The following is a 12,842-nucleotide window of genomic DNA, read 5'->3' on the forward strand; positions in this document are numbered from 1 at the left end:
TGTTACAAATATACGTCATCAAAAAAGAAAAGATAAGTTACCTTGGCAAGGGTAGCGTTAACAGCAGAACCCCTTTTAAATGTAGAATATAGAACCAAATAAAATAGATCATTATAAAAGAACATAAGGTTATTATAAGATCATTTTAATTCATTATAGAAAATTTGCATTTTAAAATACACTAAAAAAATCCAAAAATAAACTAGTTCATTTTAATATTCAGATTACTATATTGAACTAATAATGAAATAACAATGACCTTAATGGTCTCCTACAATGAACTATTTTCATATAGTTCTATGTTCTGCATTTAAGATTGGTTCTGTGTTGATCACAATCCACCTTGGCAAAACTGTTTCTTCACAAAACAACTCACTATTTTGGGATTCTCTCTCTTTTGTCAAGCAACAATATTTCGTGAGACTTTTCAATCTTTAAGAGTAAAAAAAAAAAAAGAAAAAAAAGCTAAAACTGAATAACTTGAAAAAGTAATACAAAAAAGTTTTAGAAAGAGGTTTCCAATCCTTCAATCATCGGTGAGTTATGAGTCTGTCAACCGAAAAAGCGCAACATCACCAAAAATAAAAGAGAAGCGACATCTAAGTGTAATCTAAGCAGATCCAAAAACCAAAAATCATAGAAGACTAGCTACACCACCCAACAAGCCACGCTCATAGCATCCTACTACGTTCTCCCAACAAACAAAAACAAGCAAGTAAAAATGACATCAAAACATACCATACTCAACAATTCTACTTCTTTGTGGATACCAAAACTCCAATCTACTTCTAATATCTTCCCGACTATTATGGTGTCAATATCAATGAAGAGTTTGGCACCAACCTTTAACCTTTAATCCATGTACCCTAAACCCTAATCTCCCAATCTATTAGATGTCTCATAATTTGACAAGTTTGAGTTTAATAAATTATTTAACTTTTCTAAGAAAAGCGGGTGCAAAAAATTAGTGAATTGAGTTTCATTAACTAAAAACTTACTAAAAATTGTAAAAATGAAATGGAATACTTATTTAGGTCCTTCCACAAATGAAATATGTGATACTTTATGGTGAACAGAGGAAGTATTTTTCTAGGTGCTTGATGGAATATAGCAGAAGAACATGAAATGGAAGTGGTAACAAAGCGAATATAGAAATGAAATGACTATTCTCATAAATTAAGAAAGGAATGACTATTTATTAACCTTATTTTCAAAACATGATCGGCTCCCACATATTGCAGCGAAAAAGTGATTTTTGACTACTTGTTAAAGGGTTTTTTTTTTTTCAATAATGATTTAGATTAGAGTTATAGGACCAACCAATCATTTCTTTTTTCTTTTTTTTTTTTTTATCAATTTCAATAGGATCGACCAATCTTTGTTAGAATATAAATCAACTATAAATGGCGTTTTCTCATAAGCTCTCTAAACCCTAAAGGCCTAAACTCGTTAAACCTTAAATCAACTAGATATTGTTAACTCGTTCCTTCATTATATTGGATTAGAACTACACTACAAAACTCGAATGTAGGCCTAAACTCGTTAAACCTTAAATCAACTAGATATTGTTAACTCGTTCCTTCATTATATTGGATTAGAACTACACTACAAAACTCGAATGTACTATATATACTGTAACAATCCGATATTTTAGGGTATAATAAATATGGCGACTGCTATTAAGGCGGACTTACAAGCAATAAAGACATAGGCTAGGGTTTCATTTAATGAGATTTGACCAAGGTATTTAACGAACTATCAAAACAATAAGTCAACGGTTTAATCAAGAAAATCAAAAGATGAATAGATATCATAACTATGCTCAAAGGTCAAGGGTTTAATGTAAATCCAACAAAACGCATTATGTCTCGATATTCTAAGCAATAACGAAATAGTTCAAAAGCGATGATACTAAGTTTCATGTTTAGCGGAAGCAACCAAGAGAAAAGTGAAGAACATGTATGAAGACACAACTCCACTTGATGTTTCAAACAATCATATCATTATTCAATTTATTAGCTCAACACCGCCACCCGCTCGTCACTGCTCAACCTGCACATAGGGAAAACACATGCAGGGCTGAGTATTTTAAACATACTCAGTGGACTCATGCCAAAACGTTTTAATAGTTATGCCACCCTTACCATAGTGAACTCGAGGTTTAGCATTTATTTAAAGAATAGCATCGAGTATCACAAAAATATTTCATGGACTGGCCAGTCAAACAATACCTCCCATTTTCTCATCAATCAACAATATCATGGTGCGACGAAGTGTGGCCACACTTTCGCCCACGAGACCGGCCGACTAGCAAGGACGGCTCCCGATCTCTCGTGTACACTAGCCTGATAGGGTTTGCGGCCCTACTCAGACCCGAATTCGTTTATATAGCCCTATAGCCTAATGGAACGCATTCGCAAACTAGGCATCAGGCACACACAATATTCAAAATAATCATTGGCATGGCATAACGGTTTAATCCACCCTTATTGCTCCACTTTCATAAATTTGCAACATAAGAGAGAGTTTAAGAATAAAGTCCACCTCGATTCCTAGATCACAAGTATGTTCTTCTTCTTGATATCACACCGAGAGCGCGAGGTATCACCTTTAATTTATGTATTACAAGTAAGTGTCAATCATTGATCAAAATCATGCATGTTCCCACGTTTTCCCTTTTTCCCATCGATTAGTTTTAATATCACCATTCAAAATCAAAGTACGATTATCATATCGCTTTTATTCGCACAACAACTCCAGATTTATCATCAAATCGTGTCACACATGAGTGTTTTCAAAACACACCCACACACACGAACACACACACACGGTTTCACACACACACACACATGTGCATCCCATTCATCAATTAATTTCCCCTTCACTCAATCTAAATGCATGTGGACTCAAGAACACCGATTAATCGGTAGATGAAGAAAAGATCAAAATAAAAATACCTTTTTCGATAGAATGAACGGTAGAAACAAAGTAGTAGCCTTGATTCTTCAAAGATTCTTGAATTTCAACTTCAATTCTTCTCCAAAAGATGAAGAAATATTGGAGAAAGTAGAAGAAAATTTTGAGAGAGTGGGGAGAAAGAGAGAGACGTGATTTTGGGAGTGGGGGCGTGATTTTGGTGTGCTAGGGTTAGGTTCTCACTCTTATATTTATAGAGTGCAAGATTTAATCCAACAATTAAATAAATAAAAGATTTGAGGAGATATGGTAGTTGTAGTTGGCGAAAATTTGAAGAGGAAAAATAGGGAATTCGAATTTTTAGGCTATTTATTTAGCCTATGGTTTAATTTGAATATTTCACGGAGTAGGATAAAATATCACGGAGCAGAATAAAAATAATAAACTCCCCAATTAATATGAAATAGGCGTGATTTTTGAATCTCTACACAAGGATTGAAATTAAAATCCTAATCTAAATAGGATATGGCTAGATCTTCTTAGATATGACAAGATATGCTAGGATATTTGAATTTATTTCTGGAGGAGAATAAATAAGGGATCAAATAATATAATAAAAATATCCCTTCTCCCATAATAAGAGATTTTCGAAAATCTCCTTAGATAAATATAGGGATCGAAATTTTCATGGAGAAATAAGGAATAATCGGACTTTGGATTTAATTTAAATAATTATCCCAAGCAATAATTAAATCCAAGAAAAATAGAATTCCTTTCCAATAAATAGGAGGGGTCGAAAATCTCACTCAATTAAATAATGCTCCTATTAAATTCTCACTCATCCCTTAAGAAAATAATTCACCACAATATTATTTCACCCCGCACCAAAGTATTCACATATTCGCATAACAAAATCCACCATTCAAATTTTACCGCCACGTCACACTTACAACGACTTTGACCATTCCACGGCCGCGTCATATTTTCCACCATATTGACTATTCAATAGCCACGTCATATAATCAACAAGTTTGACTATTCAACTCCAATTTAACTCCAAACGGCAATTAGGTCACACGGAATCATGCAATAAATTACTTATAATTTCATCCACATATTTCATAGCATTAAAAGTATTAAATGCAAAATTTTCACATCTCAAAAATTAGGATTCGAAAAAGTGGAATGTTACATATACTCCAAGAAAATTTTAGAAAAATAACCTTATTTTGTTTTCAACCTATTATTAATGGTTTCAAAACAAGACCACTAACAACTCAAAACTATGCACAATCAGCCCAAAACAGTAGCCCAACACCATAGGCTTATCAACATAAAAATCAATCGAGTAACGCATATAGGATTTGTATACAAACAAATATGCTTGCCTTTTGTAAATCCTAGTTCTCGGTTTTGAGTTAAAAACATTAATTTAGTCATATGATTGGCCTTCAAATTATGATTTATTCTTTAAAATTAATTGATCAAACAATTCTATTATTTTATGTAACCTTAAGAACAACATAGTAACCAATTTTCACTACAAAAAGTATGCTCGTTTCCGACAACCTATTTCCCAGCACACCTTGCCCTCGCAAATTAGGACAACGTTGAGCACAATTGCGAGGAAAAATATACACCGACAGTTTGTGAGTGAAATAAATTATGCTTACTGGATTGCTCAGCAATCACGAGCGCCCAAAAATTGTGCTCACAAATGTTTGAGCACAAATATATATGTGAGCACAAGTACATGTGCTCACAGATCTCTGAGCACAATATATGGATGATCAGAAATCTTTTACTCTTATGCAAGATTAGTTTCTTATTTCTCATTTTCCCCTCAATCTCATTTTATTCTTCCCTTTTCTTTTGTCCAATTTTTTCTATTTAAAGCTACAAGTTTTTTTTGTTAGCTATTCTTCTATATTTGTGTGTTAAATAATTCAAAATGTTACTATTATATTTGGTTATACTATTAATAGTATTTTTGTATGATAGGACAGTGAAATGAACAAAATTTCCGGAAGAGATTGGATGTATTAGAGAAAATTTGCCATCGAAGAATTCAATTGGGATTTTATTGATGGATTAGATAAGTTAATAAATTTTGCTTTGCAACATCCTCTAGAAAGAATGGTTCAAAAACTAGATATCCATGTGCATGTTGTGATATAGAATATTTTTTCACATGGATACAGTGAAGGAGTATAATGTGAAGAACGAGTTTACTTGAAATTATTATAATTGGATATTTCATTTCAACGTTTGAGCGTCGTCCTAGTCAACACAGAAATAATCCATGCATTTTGATCCACTGAATCATACATGATGCGTGGGGACAATCAGGCGCTCACGAGCCTTAGCAATATGTTCTACCTCCATACATGCCCTGAGCCCCACATTAATGAGTCGCAATAATTCTACAATTTTGTCAGAAGTATTTAAGTCAAATTTGTGGGCAGGGTGTGATATATTGAGTTCTGAACAAATGTTTGACTAATTGTGCTATATTTCTTTATAAATATAAACTTTTTTTTTTTTGTCTTTGGTCTGTATCTTAAACATAGAAACTTTCCATTTTAGTAAAAAAAATTTTGTTTAAAGAGGTGAGACCCATTTTCCACTATCAAACATTTTCTTTCTATCTTCTTACTTTATCAATTTTGCATTAAAATCTGTGCCATTACTAAGGGTGGCGAAACGGGTTACCCGCAGGTACCCGCACCCAACAAGTTGGGTACCAGTACTCGATTTAAGCCAAATTTGTTGTCCCAATACCCGATATGACCCGTGTTGGGTATCTCGTATCCGACCCGAAATTGGTGCTTCTATACGTGATAGTGTGAGATTTCCAAGTTTAAGTATGTCGAGTTTGACCCTTCAATCGAAAGTGCTTCAAAGAAATTGGTGCTTCTATATGTGATAGTGTGAGATTTCCAAGTTTAAGTATGTCGAGTTTGACCCTTCAATCGAAAGTGCTTCAAACTAAAAGTTGGGTTTGTAAAACTACTAAGATAGTTGAAGCTTTGATCTTCACATGTCCTTTTCTGATTCTTTACTATAATTAAGATTTGATTATTTTGAGAGAAAAAGAAAATTAACATACCATCATGTATAAAAAATATTGAAAATTTTCTCTTCCAATAATAATAACCTTTAACATAAAGTATTGAATGATGGATATATAGCCAATACTAATAATATTAGGCATTGTCGGGGTTAATGAGTATATCCGTGTGGATATCGAATATATCTGCTACCCGCAAAACTCTAAGACACACTACTCGATCCTGCCCCGTGCCCCGCTATTGTCGGGTAGCGGGTACCCGATAGCTAGCGAGTATCGGGTCGGAATGGGAATTACCCGTTACCTGCTACCCGTTTTGTCATCCCTAGTCGTTACAACAGTTTTTATTTTTGAAAAACAAAAGGAGTAAAAAGTAAGGGCTCGTTTTGTAGTTGATACGCTCGGATTTTACAAGTAAGGCCATTATTTAGGGTTTAGGGTTTAGGGTTTTGAGTGTCAAAGTTGCATTACATGTCCATTATTTGCATATTTTATCCATTTTGGTATTTTGACGTGTTTTGTGAGAAATGTGCAAAATAGACCTGAAAAAGGAATAAAAATGTCAAAATATCCCGCTGGACCCAAGCCAGCGGTAGCTGAAAGCTGCACAGAGAGCTTGGAAAATTTCCAACAGCCCGATGTGCCGGTCGCGCACAGTAGTCACAGTTCAATCCCAATTTGCTGGTGATTCTGAAGTCTAATCAGATGTGCTACATACAATTTTCTTCATCTTCGAAAGAGTTTCGCGTTGGTACCTTGATCATCCCAATCAGAGTTCCGTGGAGAATGTTATGGACATTCTACGAATGTCGCGCATTGTTGTCCAATGCTGAATTTAGGCGAAAATTCAAGGAAGGAAAGAAGATATTGTATTACCTTGAAGGGAAATCTTTTCCTTAACTGGGCACAAAATTTATCGTAAAAAAAGGACCACTCCGGCCAAAGTGTCAAAAAAGGACCTTGAAGACAAAACTTTTCCTTAATCTATGGGGCATGAAATTGCACAGTGGCATGACCGTTAGTTTTTTGACGGAACCGTAAAAAAATGACCACTCCAACAAGGATTTCATTTGTTTTGGACTTGTTTTTTAGAAAGTGAATGTTTTTAGACCAAATTCGTATTGGTCATATATTTAGGACCAACATTGACCTTTACTCTTAATGTAATAACCTAGTATACATTTGTTAACTGCATTAATTACAAACAAGTTGTGCAAAAATTATTTTTGAATGTAGATATATATGGAACAAAATGGACGAGTAATTAAAGATAGTATGTTGCAGACCGGATTTTCAGTATGATATGGATATTTTAAAGAGGCATTAATTTAGGGACAATTGTAGCGGTGTAATTTTCGTGGGAAACTGCCAATGCAATTACAGAGATATTAATTCCATTTTCCAATCCATATTTGAATTGAATGGTATAAACATTGACTACATACATGCACGCCTCTTGCAAATATGTATCTATACTCCAGCCCATCATGTCCCTTTCACTTTTTATTTGATCGCTTTGGTGGAGGAGTAGCCTTCTCCCCTGCAGTCACACTGTTAGCAGTTGCATTCGTTGCCAAGCTGACACTCGTTCCCTCTCCAGTGAACAAATCGTTGAGGCCAAAATCATCAACATGGACTGTGCCGGTATTCTCTAAATTATGCTGTGAATACAATGCATTCACTTGTTTCATCACATCCTCAACATTACTCCCGGTAGCTCTATTCTTGCCAAATATTATCTTCTAGTCCTCCGCTTGTTACTCATGAAAAGAGCATTGCTATCAATCTGTTATTAAAAAGTAGGGATATTGACACCTAATATCATGGAACTTTCAAAAAGTTGGGTTTTTTCCACGAACTTTGAAATTGACAAATAATATCACGAACTTTACACTGGGTTTGTTATTTTCCACTAGTGAATTTTTTTTGGCTATATTAATATATTGAAGAATAAAATTTGGAGGGTGTGCTTCAAGAAAAACTATTCTCAAAAGATTGAAAATCTTGAAACTCTCGAAGTTGTTATCGAGAAATTACAAAAAAAAAACTCCGTATCATGATATTTTATTTGTCCGAATTTTTTCATTGGTGGGAAAATAATAAACTCGGGGTAAAGTTCGTGATATTATTTGCCAATTTCAAAGTTCGTGGGAAAAATCCAACTTTATAAAAGTTTCATGGTATTAGGTGCCAATATCCCTAAAAAGTATGACTTGATTAGTTAATTCAATTAAATCATATTCACAAGTTGCAAGGGGTAAAAATATACCGTCACTATTTGCGCCTGTTGATCATTTTCACAATCAATTTTGAAATCACCATTGCTATTAAAGCCTACATCACTTAGGCCCATAATATTAACCAAGGAGGAATAATTCTTCTTCCAAGAACAGATATTTGACTGAACGTGAGGATTGAGCTTAATATACGAGGTTGGGAACTCACGTTTTAGGGATTCTTCTATTTCATTGAGGTATCCGTATTGAAAGCCATTATCAGACTTCTACCCTTTAGCCACAAGCTCCTCCAAAGTTGCAACCAAGATTTCTTCTTCCTTTCCGGACCAACTACGCCTGGATCCATCACCTCTGTTCGCTCTATTTGCATCGACCATTTCGAACCAACAATGTGAATGAAAAATACACAAGTTACTTCACTAATACACAGACCGAATAAAGCATAAAACATTGGATTAACTTTATAAAAAACACTAGACAACCACTGTATCAACAATTTTTGCATTCCTAAAGCCAACTAATGAACAACTGATAAACAACAAACGAATAATTTCAAATACCACATAAACAACACTGCATTTGAGACTTTGAGTACAGAAACCAACAAATTCACTTGGAGATATGTTTGAACATGTAATAAATTTTTAGCACCTTATCCCTATATTTGAATACATAAACAAGCAAAAACTACAGAAACACCGCTATGCATCACAATACATAACCCAACACTGTATAAAACCAAATCAACACACAATAAAGTAAAAAAAATTCCCAAAAATTAGAGGAAAAAAACCTCTCGAAAATCCAAACAAAATAACGAAAACGGTTGTGACGTGGAAGCAGTAAATTGACAATTGATGTGGAAGCACAATATAAACTGCTTAAGGGAACATTAAATCGGCAATTGAACAAACGAAATAAGCCATGCTTGTTTAGATGAAAATGAGTAAACTAACCAGATTCTTTGTGACGTGGAAGCACAACGTAATGGTGAGAATTGGGGGGGGGGTGTTACATTTATAGGAATTATTAGGTTAATATAAGGATAGTTTAGTCATTAACTTAAATTAATGAGGATAATTTGGACAATCATAATTTTACCAAACACTTAAATAGGATAACTCACAATTATTTAAGCTACGAAACACCCAATGAAGATAAATTAACTAATCGAAACTACGATAACTATCATTAGGCCTATCAAATCGGGTACCCGCGGATACCCGATCCGAAAATTTCGGGTACCCGATCCCGAATTTCCCAAAATCTAATACCCGATCCGAAAATAATTTCGGGTACCTAGATACTCGACTCGGGTATCCAGTCTCGAAAAATCGGGTGTCCAGTCCCGATTGTGGATTTTTAAATATTTTTTATAATTATTTTTTAAAGAAAATTAACTACAAAATTTTATAAATACAAACTTGTAGTTCGAATTTGACACAAACTTGAAGTAGTTTGAGTTTAAGATAAAAAAAACTACTACAAATTATTAGAAATAAAAATATACTATCATTCATCCATAATAAACATCACAATTCATACTTTAACCCTAAATGTGACTTAAGAGTGAAGGATTTCAGGAGTATATTTGATTTTTTAAATAATAAAGTAGATACATAATTTACTAAATTTAAAAGAAATTAAAAAAATCGGGTAATTCGGGTATACCCGATTGGATATCAGGTTACTTGATACCCAATAATCCAATAACCATATACCCGAACCCGATCCCGAAACCTGAAAAATCGAAAATTGGGTATCCAATTACCCGATATTTCGGGTACGGATATCGGGTATCTAATTCCCGATATCCATTTTGACAGCCCTAACTAGGCCTGTCAAAATGGATATCGGGTATTGGATACCCGATATCCAAACCCGAAAAAGTCGGATAATTGGATACCAAAAATCCGATTTTTCGGATATCGGATCGGGTTCGGGTAGTGAGAATTTTGGATGATCGGGTATCGGGTACCCGATACCCGATCGGATATACCCGAAATATCTGATTTATTTTTAAAAATTAATAAATTATATTTAAATATGAGTTAATTTATTAATTACATTTTAATTAATAAGTTAGCGTATATGATAACTAATTTAGGGTATCCCAAAATTCACAACGCCTCCTCTCCACGCCTCCTCCCCTCTCGCTGCCCTCCACCACCGCTCTCCTAATCTCTCCCTATAACCCGATACCCGATCGGATGTACCCGAAATATCCGATTTATTTTTTAAAATTAATAAGTTATATTTAAATATAACTTAATTTATTAATTACATTTTAATTAATAAGTTAGCGTATATGATAACTAATTTAGGGTATATCCAAAATTCACAACGCCTCCTCTCCACGCCTCCTCCCCTCTCGCTGCCCTCCACCACCGCTCTCCTAATCTCTCCCAATAACCCGATATCCGATCAGATATACCCAAGATATCCGATTTATTTTTTAAAATCAATAAGTTATATTTAAATATAACTTAATTTAGGATATATCCAAAATTCACGACGCCTCCTCTCCACGCCTCCTCCCCTCTCCTAATCTCTCCCTCTCCTCTTGGAATATAGTCCTTGCAATACATCAAAATAAAGCTGCAGCAACATTATATTCATGTATTATTATTTTATTTATTGAATTGTTTTGCCTAAATAGAATTCCACCATGGTCCATGGAGTTATATACATTTTTATGTTGGAAAAGCAGATGGTCGATACAACTTTTCATATTTGCAGTAGAGTTGGCCGCATATACTTCTCAAAGTTTGTAGTTATTTTCTCTTAAATTCGAATCACTATAAGAATTTTAAATTTCTAAAAGTTTGTCGTTATTTCTCCCGAATACTACTTCAACTTTGTATTAAATTCGAACTATTATGAAATAAATTCTAAAAGTTTGTAGTTAATTTTTCAAAAAAAAAAAATCAAAATCAAAATCACAATTGGGACTGGATACCGATTTTTCGGGACTGGATACCCGAGTCGGGTATCCGGGTATCCGAAATAAAACTCGGATCGGGTATCGGGTATTGGATTTTTGGAATTTCGGGATCGGGTACCCGAAAATTTCGGATCGGGTATCCGCGGATGCCCGATTTGACAGGCCTAGCTCTAACTATCATGATAACTATCACGAATTGAATCATATCTAGGGGTGGGTCGATACGATATATCGTATTGAAAATGTTGTATCGTGTTTCGTATCAAAAATATCGATATGAAAGAATTTCATATCGTTATCGTATCGAAAGTTTCGATATATCGAACTTTCGATATGGATAATATCAATATCGTTATCGTATCGATATTTCGATATATCGTATCGATCTTACGATATATCGAAATATCGTTATTGTATCGAATACCTGTATATCGAAAAATATAATTTCAAAATTGAAAAATAACACAAAAATTAATAAAACTTCAACACAATAAAATAAATAGTATTCTTATTAGGGTTTCATATATATATTTTTTAAATATATGAATGAATTAAATGGATTTACATATATTTATAATTTTAAACTTCAAATATGTATTGAATTTGAATATGTTTTGATATATACGATATATATCGTATATTCGTATAAAAACGATATATCGCGATATAAGGAAATTCATATCGTTATCGTATCGAAAACTTACGATACGATACCGTATCGTATCGAAAATTACGATATACCAAAAATTCGATAATTTTTTGATATTTTCCAATACGATACGAGCGATACATTATTTTTTTGATATTTTTACCCAGCCCTAATCATATCTAGTTGAAACATGAAGCTACCAAACGATGTCAAGTGTGATAAATATTGACTACTTTAGTGACCAGTATTGACAAAGGGACATAGCAATAAATTACGTGAGATCTATCTTGTTAAGAGAAGATGACGATTATACAATTTCCAGAGCGATTCTTGAGTAGGGTTGGCACGGTACGGTATACCGCACCGAGAATGCCATACCGCATACCGTACCGCAAATTGCGGTATGACTAAATGCCATACCTATACCTTACCGAATTTTTCGGTATACCGCATTGCGGTATACCGAAAATTCGGTATGTCAAAATTTGAAAACCTTTACCTTACCGATATTTCGGTATGCCGTACCGTGTTGCGGTATACCGCGGTATACCGCAAATCATACCTGTTTGATTTATAAAATATTGAAGAATTGAGATTTAGAATTAGGGCAGAATAATGAATTAATGATGGCTACTACTGCTTTACGAATTATGCCTCTAATCTTTCTTTAGTTTTAAAAATATAAATATTATAATTTTATAAATAATATATATATTAAAAAAATATATTTATTAACGGTATATACCGCAAAATTACGGTATATACCGTAATTTTGCAGTACATACCGTAATTGCGGTATGATGCGGTATACCGCGGTATATGCAAAATCCATACCTTTATCGTACCTTAATCTACCGGTAAGGTATCATACCGTACCGAAAAGTGCGGTATACCGAAAATTCGGTATTTTCGGTATTTTTTCGGTATGGTAAGTGCGGTATTTCGGTATTTCGGTATGTTTTGCCAGCCTTATTCTTGTGCTCCATTTTCCCGCCCAAATCCCCTTCACTTGTCTGCTGCTCTTGC

The sequence above is a fragment of the Salvia hispanica genome, chromosome 6, assembly GCF_023119035.1.
Source record: "Salvia hispanica cultivar TCC Black 2014 chromosome 6, UniMelb_Shisp_WGS_1.0, whole genome shotgun sequence".
Taxonomy (NCBI): domain Eukaryota; kingdom Viridiplantae; phylum Streptophyta; class Magnoliopsida; order Lamiales; family Lamiaceae; genus Salvia; species Salvia hispanica.